The 17,662-nt window shown below is 29.4% G+C and overlaps 1 protein-coding gene across 8 annotated transcripts in view; it reads left to right on the plus strand.

Annotated features, from left to right (window-relative positions):
• Hnf4_1 (peroxiredoxin-6) overlaps positions 1 to 17,662 on the plus strand; it is a 69,790-nt gene that overhangs the window by 38,316 nt on the left and 13,812 nt on the right. The gene's annotated exons all lie outside the window — the stretch shown is intronic.

Consider the following 17,662-nt stretch of genomic DNA (forward strand, 5'->3'; position numbering starts at 1 on the left):
ATAAAATTTGAAAAAAAAACGAAAACTGATTACTCATATTAGACATAACTGCCAATTGGAACCTGTAATTTTGGCTGATGTAAGCATTCATCACTATTGATGAAAATTTTTTTTATTAAACTTCATTTTTATTTATATACTATGAGTGCATATATACGCTATACTTATATTACTGCATTTATGGCACTCAAGGTACTCGAGATAAGTGGCGAGTACGTTTATCTACAACTCAAAAGCAAGTACCCACATTTTTGTAGAAATAAAGAAACGTATTATTTTGCCAAAAAAATATTCAAACAACGAAATTATAAATATGCACATAAAGTGTTTATGTAGATATTGATAAGCATCAAATCGCATAGCCAAGTGATAAGCATACAAAATGCCATAAAGCCACCGAAAAAATGTTGATATTTCAATGTTAGAAAAAGTTTGTGGGAGTAAGCTGTACCGGCCTCTTTATATATTCATTTCATTTTGAAACAACTAGTTTTCTGAATTTTGTAAAAAGTACAGCCTTAAATTAATTACCAACGCTAATCTGGCCGTCATCAGCGCAATATCCGTGTAGTCTAAGTGCTAGACACAGCCGATCTCGGTGACCTTATGATCATAACATGAGTGATAAAAGCTGCTAAAATAAATCAAACAGCTGCTTAGCGTTGCAGGGGAACGAATTTAGAAGAAGCTCTCTTCGAAAATACGCATTAATTTTGGTATTAGCGTCATTTCCAATGTTTTTTTTTTTCAATTTGACAATCGTCTGGTTAGTGCAAGAGCACTTAATTTTGGAAAAACAATATTTCTTAAATAAATATTATATATTATTTTATTACTTTAGTTCGTATATAATTTATTATTACGTATAAGTATTTATTTAAAAAAGTTATTATATTATATACTTGAAAAATATAACACACTAATAAAAGAAATTTTAATTATCATACTAAATAATAATAAATAATAAAAACAAAACATATTCAAAGGGAAATTCATTTTTTTGTAATATTTTTTTGCGTAATAATATAATAAATAAATAAAATATAATAATAAAAAAAATTTCTACGAAAGTTCCCCAAAAATATATTTCTCTCTCTCAATTAGAAATTTTTTCATTGTGTTCTACGTAATTTTTCTTAAAAATTATTAATCTTGATATCAAATATATAATCTTTTATGTAAAATAAAATTCGTGAAGCTATTTTATTTAAAAAATAAATAATAAAAATAATAAAGAAATTATGTTTTTTTGTGCAAAACAAAAGAGAAAAGCTAATTTATAAAAAAAAAATATTTTAAAAATGCATTAACAACTAATTACTATATACATTCTTTTGTTGATTTTGCTGAATATTTTTTTTAATATTATTTTTCTTTTTAATTTTGGTGTATATATTTTTTTAATATTTTTAAATATAATTTTGAATTGTTTAAAATTTTGTTGAAATTTATGCCAAATATTTATTTTATTTTTTCATTCATATTTAATTTATTGTAATATTTGATTTTTAATTTATTTCAATTTTAATGTTATGCTTATAATGTTGGAAGAATATAACTTTATAAGTTTTTGAAAAAAAATGGATTTTCAAAAACGTATCAAAAAAAATTATTTATTACAAATATACATATATTTTTTATTTTATTCGTTGTATATTTTTTAAATATTTTTATATTATTTTTAATCGTTCAAGAATTTCTTAGAATATTTATTTAATTTATTAATTTTTTTTTTCAGTAATATTTAAGTTTCTTTTTATTTATTTTTAAATTCTTTGGTTTTAATATTTAAAGAAATAATTAAAACAAATAAAAATAAAACTGATTTCAATAAACGCATATTTTTTTTTAACATTAGGTACATTTAAAGATTTTGAAAAAAAAACGGATTTTCAAACAATTTATGCATTTCATCAAACATTGAAAAAATAAAAAAAATAAAACTGGTTTCAAAAATTATATGTTTTTAATATAACTTTCGAAGTTTTTGAAAAAATTGGATTTTCAAAAATGTATCAAAAATAAATTTTCATTATATTTGTTGTATATGTTTTAAATAATTTTATATTATTTTTAATCGGTTAATAATTTCTTGGTTTTTTTCCTAATATGTTTTAATTTTTTTTTTTGTAATAATTAATTTATATTTAATATCATATATTTTTATTTGTTTTTAAATTCTAATTATTTTTAATAATACATTTTTTTATATAATATGTAAAATTTTTGAAAAAAAAAAATTATAAAAAATTAATTAATTAATTATTTTATTTTTTGATTTTTTATTAAAAATAAATTAATTTTTTTTTATTGTTTTATATATTTTTTAATTGCTTAAGCATTTATTGAAAATTATTATACCTAAGTTATTTTTTTTTAATATTTAATTTGTAGGTAATATTTAGTTATTATTTTATTTGTTTTAAAAATTTTACTTTAAATGTCTAATGAAAAAACATTTTTCTTTTTTAATTTTTATTTTTAAGGTTTTGAATTTTTTTTGAAAATTAAATTTTTTTATTTTTAAAACTTATTGATTTGAAAAAGTAAATATTAAAAAAAATTAATTAATTAATTCTTGATTTTGTTATTAATAATAGATTAAATTTTTTTTATTGTTTTATATATTTTTAATTGCTTTTATTTTTAATTGATTTTCAATAAATGAAATTATTATACTAAAGCTATTTTTTTTAATATTTAATTTGTAGATATATTTACTTTTTTTTGAAAATTATTTTTTTTTTCATTTTTAAAAATTATTGATTTTAAAAAGTAAATATTAAAAAAAAATTAATTAATTAATTATTTTATTTCTTGATTTTGTTATTAATAATAGATTAAATTTTTTTTATTGTATTATTTATTTTTTAATTGCGTGGCCTGCAGGCCTACCAGACCAACCTAACCAAACTAATTGCTTAAGCATTTATCGAAAATTATTTTCCCAAACTATTTTTTTTTTTAATATTTAATTTATAGCTAATATTTATTTGTTATTTTATTTGTTTTAAAAATTTTACTTTAAATGTCTAAAGAAAAAACATTTTTTTTTTTTAATTTTTATTTTGAAGGTTTTGAATTTTTTTTGAAAATTAAATTTTTATTTTTAAAGATTATTGATTTGAAAAAGTAAATATTAAAAAAAAATTAATTAATTAATTATTTTATTTCTTGATTTTGTTATTAATAATAGATAACAATTTTTTTTATTGTTTTATTTATTTTTTAATTGCGTGGCCTGCAGGCTTACCAGACCAACCTAACCAAACTAATTGCTTAAGCATTTATTGAAAATTATTTTCCCAAACTATTTTTTTTTTAATATTTAATTTGTAGGTAATATTTATTTATTATTTTATTTGTTTTAAAATTTTTATTCTAAAGAAAAATCATTTTTTTTTCAGAAGTATGTATTTTTTAAATATTTTTTTTGAAGGTTTTGAATTTTTTTGAAAATTATTTTTTTATTTTTAAAAATTATTGATTTGATTTTTTCAAAAAAAATAGTATTGTATACATTATTTATTGTTTTATAATTAATTTTTCGAGTTTTCTGCTTTAAAAATATATGAAATTAAAAATTAATAAATTAAATTATTCGCAAAAATAAAATTAATTTATAATTTATTGGTAGTTTACAAAATCATCAAATAAAATCCCCGAAAAATACCTGTATTACCTATACACGAGCATATATACGCGAGCATTTATATACATATGAGTATATAGTATAAGTTGCGTTATCATATTCAGCGATTTTTGATGGTCATCCATACACCATATATATTTATATACATACATATCTACATACACATGTTGGCAGTTTAATATAATTTAATGACTCAATTGAAGTTAAACGGATTAGCTTAGCAATTTTTGTTTTTGCAAATTGTTTTCATACTTTCTTCACATACATACATACATGGAAATAAATATGTACCAACATATGTATATGTGTGTGCTCACGTTTTCCACTTACCACCAATGGTAAGCACTTGCGAGTATTTTGCGCGAAAAATAAGAACTCTGTAATCAATTATTAACCAAATAATAACGATAATAACCGTAGTAGTGTCATAAATAGTTAAAAATGAAATTTATCGCATTGTTGTTATTGTTGCTTACTTGTTTTTGTGTAAAATTTTACGATAACCACACAATATGCGCTAAAGAGTTGGTGGCCCAATGCAAACGGCGCTGCGAGCAATTATGATTTTTATAAAAATCTTCAAGTACAACAGCGTAATTATTGAAAATTGTACGTAATAAAATGGCATATTAGTTGGCACAAAGTGTGAATGCAAGTTTAAAAAATCATTCCGGTGATAAGATAAACCTCAATTGCTTTGCACACACACACACATACACACATACACGCTTGCACTCGCCTGCACTTACATATGCACAATTAACCCGTTTAATCAATATACTCGTACTATTTATATAGTCAATATGAATATCCATTAAAGAACTCATACAAATGCACACATACAAATAAACCGTTGCAAATATTTAGCGCTTGCATATCAGCTCATGCATACCAACGTGTGTGTGCTTGTGTGTATTTGCACCTGAAATGCGATTAACCTTAAAGCAACACTGCTGCTAATACCAACCAACTAGTTTTTCTTCCATCATGAAAAACAATAATTTTTGCAGTTTTTCAGCAAACGCATTGATACAGCACTAACACACACACACATATATATATATATACACATATGATTCACATGTGTGGTGTGTTGTGTTGTGGTTGAAAAACTATATAGAATAATATATAGTTAGCCAATAAAAGTTAATGATTGCACCCCAATTAAGTAGTTAAGAGAACTAGTGTAATTTTATGCACTTCTACTTTTTGTATTAACCATTTTATTAATTAAAAGATATGCATATAGACACACATACATATAATGAAATACATATGTGCATACATCTATGCACATGAATTCGCAGTAAAAGCGTGTTTTAAGTGGTGAAATATTTAAGTTTGACGCCTAGAAGTGGGTTACCATAGTTTTAATCCTGCTTAGAAGTGGGATCACGAAGTTTTTTTCCGAAGGTATTCCTTTTTTCGGTATTTAAACAAAGTTTAAATCTTTATAATTATTCTTCAAGTGAATTTTATAAGTGGTAATTTCGAAGTTTCTGAGTTTATTCCATCCCTGTTGCCCAATTTCTCTCAGATTAGAGTAATGGGAGCCTTGGAAGGTATCTCTTCTTAAACGACAGAAGGCCGGGCATTCGCAGGGATAATGCTCTAGTGTTTCATCACCTTCCGCGCACGCCCTGCATTCCGCCGATTCTACGATGCCAAGTCTCTGCAGGTGCCTCTTAGAGGCAGGTGCCCCGTGATGACCCCTGTGATACATCTTATGTTCTCTTTTGCTTAAAGTAAGAAGTTTTTTGGTCTGTCAAGTGTCAACACTACCCCATAGTAGCTTTGTGGTGCGACTCGTGTTGCACATGTTCTAGGACCTGAGATGTTCCCCTAGCATCCATTGCTTTAGGCAGCGCTTGAGGGAACTGAAAGGTTTGGGGCAATTTAAGGGAACTGTATTCCCAGCTGCTCCTGAGCGAGCCAACTCATCTGCCTTTTCGTTTCTTTCTATACCTATATGACCGGGTACTCAGATAATGCTAACTGAGTTTTCTCCCGCTAGTCTATTAATTGCCTCTTTGCATGATCTGACGCATTGAGACTTTGTATTGGCGCAGCGAATAGCCTTAATCGCGGCTTGGCTATCCACAAGAAAGTTGATGGACCTGTTTGTTTCACCTAGCGCCTTCTCTTAGTCCGACAATCTCAGCTTGGAATACCGAATTATAGTCGTTTAGCTTTAAGCTTCTTTCTGTGTGTGGGTATTTACAGAAGAAGCCTGCTCCCGTTCCTGTTTCACCTTTTGATCCGTCGGTGAATATATAGATTTCACCGTTGGTACTATCTAAAATTTGTACATTCATATCTGTAATTATTGTACAAGTAAAATTGTTATATGAGAATTTCGTGATCCCGAAGTATTTTTTAGCATATGTACAGGATTATAGCAACTCCGAAATTTCTATAATTATTCTAAAAGTGAAAATTGTATTTAGGAATTTCGGGATTCCGAAGTATTTGATGCCGAAAGTACGGGAATATTTTTTCGGAATTATAGCAATGCTGAGATTTCTAAAGTTATTCCACAGGAGACCATTAGTACCGGTTTTTTTTCGGTAATACAATAATGCAATTATACTGTCTGGAGTTAGGTGTAATACAGCCTTTTAAACTTCGTAACCACTGCAGGATTTTTCAAGCGGAGATGTTTGCTGTTGGGAAAGCCGCAGAGCTAGCCCTCAATACAGCAGTCGGCTACTCCAAGGTCAATATCTACGTCGACAGTCAAGAAGCAATCAAGGCAACAACCTCGGTTTGCATTTCGGCCGAAAGTGTTTTGGATAACAGGGTGGCAGTGGTGAGAGTTGCTAGGAACACGAGTCATCACTTCTACCGGGTGCCAGGACATAAAGGCATTGAAGGCAACGAGATTGTGGACCGAATTGCCAAGAACGGTGTAAAACTGTCTTCCGGAAACGCGACCGACTTTGGCAAACTCATGCACTGTCTATACGATGATCTGGACAGGGGTATGACAAGAAAAATCCTAACACGTTGGACAAATATACCGGGGTGTAAAACCGCTAAAGCCATGTGTAAAACGGTAGACCAAAAGTACACCAAACCCATACTTGCACTCGATAGAAGGGACTGTAGGAGTTTGGTGGGAATACTCACAGATCACTGTCTGGTGGCGGCACATGCCTACAAAATATGCAATAGAAACAATGAAGCATCTCCTGTGCACCTGCCCTACATTGTCAAGACAAATGGACTATGTGTGGCTTAGTGACCTACCAGTATAACCTAACCTAACTTAATAATGCAATTCTATAACATAATAATTCCACCGGTAAAATCTGTAATTATTATAATAACAATATATTCACAAATATTACTAATAATATATATATAATATATTCCAGAATAAAGAGCTTAGTCCTTAATACAGTGAGCTCTTTGCTCTGACTTTAGCTGTCAAGTACTTCGTGATTATACTCTTCGAGTTTTACATCTTTAAACTAATTGCCGGTGTGATTCAAACTGTTTATAGCGGGTCCTTGACTTGTCCTTAAAAGCCGCTTTTACTTATTTACCAGATCCAGGAATTTTGGCCATATAACGGCGCTATTAGGTGGTTGAAGAGGGTCTGTCTACACAAGTTGTACTGTTTCATAAAACATAAGATTCCAGTGCTTGATCCACTTCAAATTGATGGTACCGTATATTTTTGGTAGACTCTGAGAAGCTTCTGATTATAAAGCCGATGTGATCCCATAGTGTTATCGGCAAACCAGCTAACTGTGATATATTTAAGAGAATGCAGTTCGAAAAATAAGAACGGGCTTTCAGTTTTCGTTTTCTTCAGTGAAGTGGACTGAACAAACATTTTCAGGCTCTCGAAATTATTCCGATTAAAACTAGATAAGAAACGGCTGACTGAGTTTGTAAGTTCTGACCAGCTCTACAATACTGATATTAACTCTAACTGGATTCGGTTTGGTTACTTAGTGTAAGGTTACATTATCTTCATCATCCTCAGAACGTAGAAATGACTGAACTCAGTGAAACGTTTCGCTAGAAACTCTAGACGTCCCTAAATATACGAATGAAGCGAATCTCTACTCGGCTTCACCTTCCAAAACCCAATCTGATTCTGATTAATTTATTTTCTTTTCCACCTACTCCTTCAATTGATATATCCAAACAATTTACTTTAGAGTAAAATGTTAGCCCGTTAGCTCATATTCTGGAAAGATCTCCTTACACTGATCTCACCACACCGGCTCTGCCAACAAAATGACTTCGACTTTATATAATCCAATAAATACCTAGCAGCTATTAATAGATATGATTGAGCGTTATTCTCAAGCAAATACTCAAGCGATACCGTTGTTTTTTTTTGTGCATGCAATGTGAGGATGTTTTATACGCTAAATAGTACTTCAGCTCGAAAGCAATTTCCATAAAGTTTTACTATTACCAATATACACAAGAAATTTTATGGTCTCTCCAACAGCGAGTGCATTCGACTACACGCATATACCAAGCAAAACAAATCTTGTTACCCGGTGCTGTGCGATTAGCCATAACTGTGCATATTGATATAACTAAAGTGGCAATAGAAACCTAGTCACATAACTCTTTAACTATGCCACTAATCTTTCCCAATATCGTAGTTGGCAAGTACATGCGATTAGATTAAGATTTGGATTACTTAATAAAACTGAATTGAAATTACAATATTATGACCACTTGCTGTGAAGGACTTATCACAAAACAAAAATATATTTATTTTTTTAGTCGCACAACAAACAGAAGTGGTAATATAAAAACTACCTCTGGCTATAATTAATCTATATTCCTTGATCGATACCGAGCTTTGTTGAATAATGAAATGATGAAATTTACATTATTAACCGATCTGTTGCTCCTCATTTATATCGCTTTATATAATAGTTCGTAAGTTAAACACTATTGGGTTACATAAACCGAGCTTCAAAGACAGCTGACCTAGGAGAAAACACGATAGATCGTTGTAATATTTGAGGTATTTTCTAAGATCCTTAGAAACTATTTCGTGATCGCTGATTTTATTTTTAAGAGCGTTTTGACTCTAGCAGACCTTAATTTATCTCTATATGAAATGAATTTCTTTCCCAACTCACTATGAAGCTTCTGACTTTATTTTAGAGAGATTTTTAACAAGTGCAGACCTTTATCTCTGAACGAAATAAATCTCGTATCGTTGTTTCATTAAATTAAACGAAAATTTTATCTTGCGATGTCTTCTTTTAACCTCATGACTAAAACTCTTCAGTGAATTTGGGTTACAGAAACCGAGCTTCAAACACAGCTGACCTAGGAGAAAACACGACAGATCGTTGTAATATTTGAGGTATTTTGTAAGATCCTTAAAAACTATTTCCTTATGAACCTGCTGATATTATTTTAGAGGGCTTTGACTCTAGCAGACCTTTATTTATTTCTAAATGAAATTAATATCTTTTTCAATTCACTATGAAGCTTCTGACTTTATTTTAAAGAGGGTTTTGACTCTTGCAGACTTTTAACTCTGAATAAAATGAATCTCGTCTTCAAGTATCATTAAATTAAGCGAAAATTATATCTCGCGACCCCTTCTTTTAGCCTCCTACATCAAACTCTTCAGTAAATATGGAAGTATCTTAGTCCAAAACTAAAAATATGGAAGACTAAAAGGCTACCGACTATAGTGATCTGAGTATTGTGAATCAGTTTTCCCCAAAATCGAAGAAGCGAGGGGAGGGACGTAGAGTAGGTTCATTATTAAAGAAGAAATGGCAATAAGTCTAATTTCTATGTATTGAAATCCGTTGTGTTTAAAACTAAATCCTTGAAATCACACTCATTAGATAAGGAAATACTTAAATATAAGCACCTGAAGAAGAGAATGAATATCTTAATCGCTTCTAGTAAGAATTTATCCATCCATTTAGATATAGAAACGTTTATTGATCGCTAATGACACCCACTAGTCCCTAAATGCGTAGTATCTTAGTAATTTTAGGCTGTTTGTCAGCACTGTTGTATCTTTGGCATTTTATTACATCCACTAATCCTTGTAATTCGATTTCGTTCTGACTGCTCATGGATCTAATAAGGACTTATAAGTTTAAAATTTCTTGAGGAATGCAACCCAACTTTAAGTTTTTCAGTTATCCTCACAACATATTAATTCACTATATATCTCCATCTTAAGGTTGAATTCGGGACCTTATTTTGGAACATATAAGATACTTAGGCGAGCAGAGAGAGCAATTTGCAATCTTTGCCTTTCTTACTTGGCGATGAACTGCGAATAAGATTTTACATTGTTCCTTTTATGAATTTGACTCACATATGTCGAGCTTTTGAAATTCTCAACTGGTTTATGAATTAATTTAATACAAGAAATATATGGAAATTAAATTTATTTTTACAAAATTTTGAATTTTTGTGTTAAAATTCAAGGGATATTTTATTTTCAGAGAGTTACTTATATAAAATGGAGTCTTTTTTTTCTTTACTCCTTAAGAATATTTCATTATTTTGTATTTAAAATTTCATATTTTGAACACTTTCATTTATAAGCCCAAGTAAAAAAAACTCTTCTAAAAACATTTTCTATCTCTACATAATATGTAAGTCAATCCCTGTGAGCACCTAGCCGCCGTTTGGTGTAGTGACCGCTAAGTGCAATTAAACTACTCGCCTTGAACTGCACTGGGTGGCTCAGATTGCGGCTATTCGCTTGGCGCTAAACACACACACATACACCCATACATATTAACACGCGCTTGTAATATTTGCTTTTAATGTTTTTATAATTTTATTTATTTTTTTTTTTTCAACTTTTAAAAACTTAAGTGTTCACGTGCATATAAAAATATAGTATACTCTTCGCATATATATGTATGTATGTATGTTTAAATTATTATATAAGTATGTAAGCATATAAATATTAACTATTCTTAATTTCATTGTAATTATTTTTTCTGCGTCTCACATATTGTACACTAATTTTAATTAGCGAAATTGTTTACAAATGAAAGCCAGTAAATATGGCTCTAAGTGAGCACTTAGTACAGTGTGTGTGTGTGTGTGTGCGAGTATGTTATCAAGATACTTACTACTTAATTGAAATAAGCAAATAAAATTTTTTTCCATTCATATGTATGTATGTATTACATTGAAATAAGCAAGTAGAAAAGTCATAAAAAATATATATGATTTCACGTTTAATTGCAAAACTGCTTCCTTCACTGACGCATTGCGACGCAGCAATAACAATAAAGCAAAAATTTTAAATAATATAACACTTAATATGGTAGGAAATATAAAACAATATTTTATGAAAGAAAGCATTTCTGCGTCATAAATGTATTAATATTCTCATATATGTATGTATGTATGTATACATAAGGAGACATAAGTATTGAGAGTGTACGAAACAGCAAATATCTTTTGGTGCGAATGTCTTTGTCAACTTACTTGGTACAGTCTCGTGTTGATAAATTTTAAATCCAAAAAACCTCAAAAAGTCCAACAAATTTCTTTAGCATCCTGTATCTCATTTCCCTCTCCAACAGCAAGAAACATGCTCCAAATAATTTTGAAAAATTTTGCCGAGTTGCCAAACTTTTGCTAGATAAAACAAGAAAAAACGTTAACTTCGGCTGTACCGAAGCTAATATACCCTTCACAGGTGCATTTCTTTTAGTAACTATGTGTTTAAGCAAATCTAAAGACATAAGAAAAAGTAAGTAAAAAACTTACTCTACTGGCAGCTATATGCTACAGTGAACCGATCTGAACAATTTTTTCGGAGATTAAATTATTTCTATGAACAATAACTCACACCAAACTTCGTGAAGATATGTAGTAAAATGCGGAAGTTTTCCATACAAGCCATTGATTCCGATCGTTCAGTTTGTATGGCAGCTATATGATATAGTGATCCGATATCGACAGTTCCGACAAATGAGCAGCTTCTTGAAGAGAAAACAACATCTGCAAAATTTCAAAACGATATCTTAAAAACTGAAGGACTAGTTCGTATATATACAGACGGACAGACAGACGGACATGGCTAAATCGACTCAGCTCAACATACTGATCATTTATATATATACTTTATAGGGTCTCCGACGCTTCCTTCTGGATGTTACAAACATCGTGACAAACTTAATATACCCGGTCTGTTCAGGGTATAATTACGGTACCAACTATGTAGCCCCGACTATCATATGAAAGGACATTCAGTCATGGCTACCAACTGACACAAACCTCTGACTCCTGAAGAACATATTTTCTGAAGGAAGCCTGAAAATCTCATATCATCAAGCAATTTTCGCATTTATAGAATTACGATCATATAGAATCACTCCTTTGTTGAAATAAATATCCGTCAACCTGTCAAATATGATTTCATTACTCATTTATAGAATCCCTCCTTTGTTGAAATATGTAGCAAATTTCGTATGTAAAGTATTGGTTCCACATCAACCTAAAGTTTTTGTGCCAGATGCGTTGATATACTAGAGTCTACCTAGCCTCTGAAAGTGCTATAAATTCAAAACCAGCAAATACTGCAACCATGAAGACATAATAAATGAAGGAGAAGGAATTATCGACTCCAACAGGGAATAAATTTGCGTATGGTCTAGTAAGATTGTCTTCTAATCCATTAACTATACCTAAATGGTCAGATAATTAAACATTCTTATACCAGGCGACACGTAGACGACCCATAAATATTATTAAAACACAAAAAATTTATTTGGTTAAAAACTACGTAACTCTCTTCGTTAAAGCTCTCGAAAAATGTGTCTCGCCTAGTGAGAACACAGCTCTAATTTTATCCAGTTCCAACTCCGATAATTGAAAGCAAGTAATATGCTATGGGCTTTAGAGGAAAGAAATATACGGAAATATCGGTTCAACCATCTTAAATACACTCTCGTCCAAAATAAACACTTAGTAGTATATTATTATCTAGTTCTTAAACTAAAAGCAAGTAGTGTGTTAATGAGAATTGAGAAATATGAACGTAATCGGAGATATTTTATTACAGTAAATTTGTTCATCCAATTTAGGGACGTATATATATAAAAAAAAATGAGCTCATTCGGGCCAAACTCACAGTGTTTCCAGTTTGGTCTCGAATGAAGTCTCAAAAGTGAATGATTTATTAAAAATTATAGCTATCATTTGCGTGATCGTTAAATTTTAAAAGCATTCATTAAAGCTCCCTAAAAACTTGCGAGTTTCTAGTACTAATTTCTTAAGGGAATCTCGGAAACTTGTGGAAAAGATGATAATAATATATTTTCCATTTTCTATCTGGCCTTCAACTTGTGGAAGCAGTATATATCGTACAGTATCGAATTATTGTCCGAAAAAGAAAAGGTTTCTTTAAATTAGAGGTTATGTTAGAGGTCTAAAATATACAAGTATATATCTCTGGCAAATGAGAAAACTTGCTAATAAAATAATATATATTTGGCAGAATTTAAAGTAATTCTATCTACATAAGACTTGTGTTGGAAATATTTACGGCATTGCAGGTTCGCAAGTTGTTTGAGGCCTATTTGGAGCTCTCAATTTCTACGTGACAATATACATATTTGCTGTAAATTCGTAAAAAAATGTATATTCATATAAGTAGCAAAAAGTATAAATTAAAAGGTTATTGATGTCGGCTGAGGTGCGGAGACACATTAAAAAAAAGTTGTTTTTTTAATGAAAATTTAACAGCACGCGCGTAACACAGTATAGAAGTAATGTTCTATATTTAATTAATTACATTTGTTTTTGCTTTTAAATACTAATTTTGCTACAACGCACATAAATGCCATTAATGAGCATACATATGTATATACATATTTTCATAAATGCATGTCGCGCTCGCATATAATTTTAATTATGTTTAAGGTCGGCTATTGTCGCATTTTAATGTAATAATATGATATTATTATTATTTTTTTTTTTGTAAGAAATTATTAAGGGCGCGCACGGCAAACGAGCAGTGAGGCGGAAGTTAGATAAATATTTTTTTTGTTATATTTTTTTTTTTGTTTTGGTAATTAATGAAATGGAAAATATTCATTTTTTTATTTTGATGGAAATTTTCGTAAAATATTTTTTCATTATAGTTTAACTTTTATTTAGAGTTGGAAATATGTATTAAATATTATGTTTTTCTTTATTAATATTATCAATTATTAATTGTGTTTATTCATTATTTTTTTTTTTCAAATTTTGTTTATAAGAAATATTCTTTTATATATTTATATTTTTTATAACTTTTTTCGTAAGTTATTTTTTTCAACTTTATTTTTTCTTATAATTTAATTTCTTTTATTAATATTACATTTTAAATTTTAATAATTTTTTACTTAAAATAAAAAAAAACAAATGAGGAAAGTCTTAATTCGGGTGCAACCCAAAATTTTATACTCTCACAATTTATTGATGTAATTTTTCAAAGATAACACAATTTGACCCATATATTCGGCATAAAGTCCAATAGAATAGCGAAAATCATCATAAATAGTATATGAGAGCTGAGGTAATTCTTGAACCGATTTCACTAATTTTCACCATCAAAGTACAATATATCCAAGACTATACGCTCACTTAATTTTGCTAAGATATATCACATATTAACCGATATATGTGAAATAAAGCCCACCGTATTTTTGAAACAGCTATAATTAGGTATATGGGAGCTGGGGCCAAATTTAACCATATTTGGTACAGAGACAAACTATTGGTAGAAAAAGATCCCCTCCGAATTAAATTAAAATATAAATGTGAAAAATTACCCTTAGGCACTGAGTTCTTCATGTTCGATATCAGGGACCTTGAAAAGTTATATTCCGATCTTGACAATTTTCCAATAATTAATGTGACAGCTCAAATACAATATTTATGTAAAGTTTTATTTCGCTATCTTCTTTGGTTCCTAATGTGTACACCATAAACTGAAGGAATAATATGGAATTCAAATTTAAGTTATATTTGAAGTAGACTTGGTTGTTATTTTTGTTTTTTATTTATTTTAATTTTATTAGGTCTACAACTTTCGCCGTTTTCCAATAGATGTCTCTAGGGTCAAGCACTGGTCGATTAAATCGATTTTTTTATATCGATCTTGGACATTTGTGTCAACATTAACCCAACAAAATATTTGTAGAGATCTGTTTGCATCCCAAACTTATTCTCAACTGAAAATGTCACTTTTTGAGTCGAATTCTCGACATTTGCGGGAAATTTGGCTTTTCTTTTTTAATTCCAAGAAAAATGCGGCTGATGCTATACAAAAAAAGCCTTAAATTTACAAAAAAAAAACGGCGGAAGCAAAGTTGTAGACCTCATATATATGTATTTTTTAAATAAAATGCTAATGATTTTTATTTTTTTAATTTTTTGTGTAAATTAATAATTTTTCTTAAAGTAAAATGTGTTCAAACAAAACTCATTGAGATGCCTTCAAAATAATTTAATTGTTTTAGTTGTATTATTTTTATTCATTCAGGGTTGTTGTCGGAATCAGAATTCAAGCCGACAAAAAATTCTGGTTCGTGTCATGAATTCTGATATTATTGGTTTGATGTTCGAATCAGAAATTCTATTGGTTTTAGGTGTCATGGAAATCAATTTTATCGGTTTAACTATCAGAAACAAACCAAGAGCTTCAGGGCTGACAGATTTGAGACATTTTGTTCAAATTTATTTTGATTCGTCGTTAAAAGTTTTGGAAAAAATATAATTATTATTAAAAAATAAGATAAGAACGCTAAATGATGTAATTATTGAATTCAACGGAAAAAAATAAAATGTTAGGAATATTACAATATCTAGGAATTTTACAAAATAAGTAATTCAGATTAGATCATGGAAATATCTAACTTTTTATATAAAACAGTATAAACAATATACAGTGGAACTTCCACAACTCGAAGATCTCCATTACTTGAACTTTTAAATTGGCAATATCGCTTAAAAATCAAATTTCATACAAATTCCCTTCCATAACTCGAATTTCTCCATAACTCGAACTCTTGAAGTGGATTATGGTGATTCGAGTTAGAGAAGTTCCACTGTATATATACAATTAAATATGTACATTTTTACATAAAAATAATTACTATTTTTGACTTCCTTTGAGCATAAAGCGAATTACTGTGATTGCTTAAAACTTTCATTTTTTCGCGCTACTTCATTACCAAATAAAATAAAAGCAGAAATAAGTTCTCATTTTAATTATATTTTTTGTGATTAATGACTATTTTGAATGATCATAATTCCAAAAACATGTCTTGCTAATTTTCTCCCATGAATAAATAGCAGAACAGCTGATTCGAATATTGGTTTGCTTATATTCGAAAAGACGAAAATCCAATCAGATTCTGTGACACCAATGAAAATCAGAATTGGTTTGCCATTCTGACATTCTGCAAATCTGTCTTGGATTCCACAACACTCCTGATTATATATTTAATTTGCATAATTCTTTAGAATTTTTTAAGTACAACTGGTATTTATTGAAAGTGCTTGAAAAGCCTGCAAAAAATTTTCATTTATTTTTTTTATAATTTTTTTATATATATTTTTAATACAATTTTACTAAATTGTTATATATATTTTTTGAATAAAACTCGGTTTTTTTTTCAAAAATATTTTTATTTATTTTTTTTATAATTTCAATATTCTTATTGATAATACATATTTTTTTCCTTCTAGTTTTATTTTAAATTTTTTAAATATTTTTTCAACACAATTCATTGATTGCTCCCTTCTGCAGCATGTATGCACGAACAACTATACATATTGATATACATGCGCATGTATGCCAGAAATTATACAATCATAACATTATTTACTAGTATTAACATTTAATTGGGTTGCGGCATTTTTTCTATTACAAGACTGCCTGCCACTTGCAATCGCATAAGAAATCAAATAATTTACTAGTCTGTATTTGATTTTGAAATTCTAATAAATAAGCATGGAGTGAAAAACACATAAGCATATCCATGCAAATACGCAATCAACAGGAACGGAAAGAATATAAAAAAACAACAAAACAAAACACAATAAGTACGAAATTAAAAAAAAGCAAATGAATAAAAAAAAACTAAAATAATTACCTATAATTAACAGGTGAACACACACGTTCGCACACCAACAACGACACTCGCACTGAGTCTACCTGCACGGCAATTAATTCAGTATTCTGAATTACACTAGCAGAAAAGCTTTATTTGTGGTGTTTTTTAAGTTTGCTGTTTTGTTGTTGTTGTTGTTTTTGTTAATAGCCTGCCTCTTGTCATTTGCTGTTTGTCTTTAAATGCTATGAATTTGATCTTTGACATGCACACTTTACATATGGATGTGTGTTGCATATGATTACACATAGACATACACACACACACACAGGCATACAAGCGCACTCACGCGATCTACTGAGGACGCTTATGGCTGAGCGTTAAGCTCCTCCTTACATAAATTGCATGAGCGCCTTGTGTTCACTAATATTTGTGTGTGTGTGTGTGACTTAAAGTATGAATTTGTAGTAAACACGCTCGGTTCGAGGCGCTTATTGAATTCGACGTAGTACTTAGCTCTTAAACGCTTGTGCAAATTTCTTTCATGCAGTGCAAGTGAAGAGTAGTCTTAAAACCTTTTAAGATTTGTTCTAGACTTAATACATTTATCTTCCGCTCCTAAAGGTAGGCTACACTCGAACATTCCAACAGTTTTCAGCTGCCTTGGAAAGTCAGATACGTTTTCATAATAAAACAAAACTCGGTGGTTGAATCTCAAAACCTATATTTACCGTTATAAATCTATCTATCGATTATTGCACCTAAGACACACTGAATTGTCAAACCCATGTATCGATTGGTAGCATAATTTTATTGTTGAGCTCTTGCACTGGCTCATTTGTCTTGAAATAAGATTCATTTTAAGTTATATTGGAGTGAAAAGATACATGTTGTATCCAGTCTACCAGGTTTTGACAGTTTATAA

This window comes from Zeugodacus cucurbitae, chromosome 3 (assembly GCF_028554725.1).
Source record: "Zeugodacus cucurbitae isolate PBARC_wt_2022May chromosome 3, idZeuCucr1.2, whole genome shotgun sequence".
Lineage (NCBI taxonomy): Eukaryota > Metazoa > Arthropoda > Insecta > Diptera > Tephritidae > Zeugodacus > Zeugodacus cucurbitae.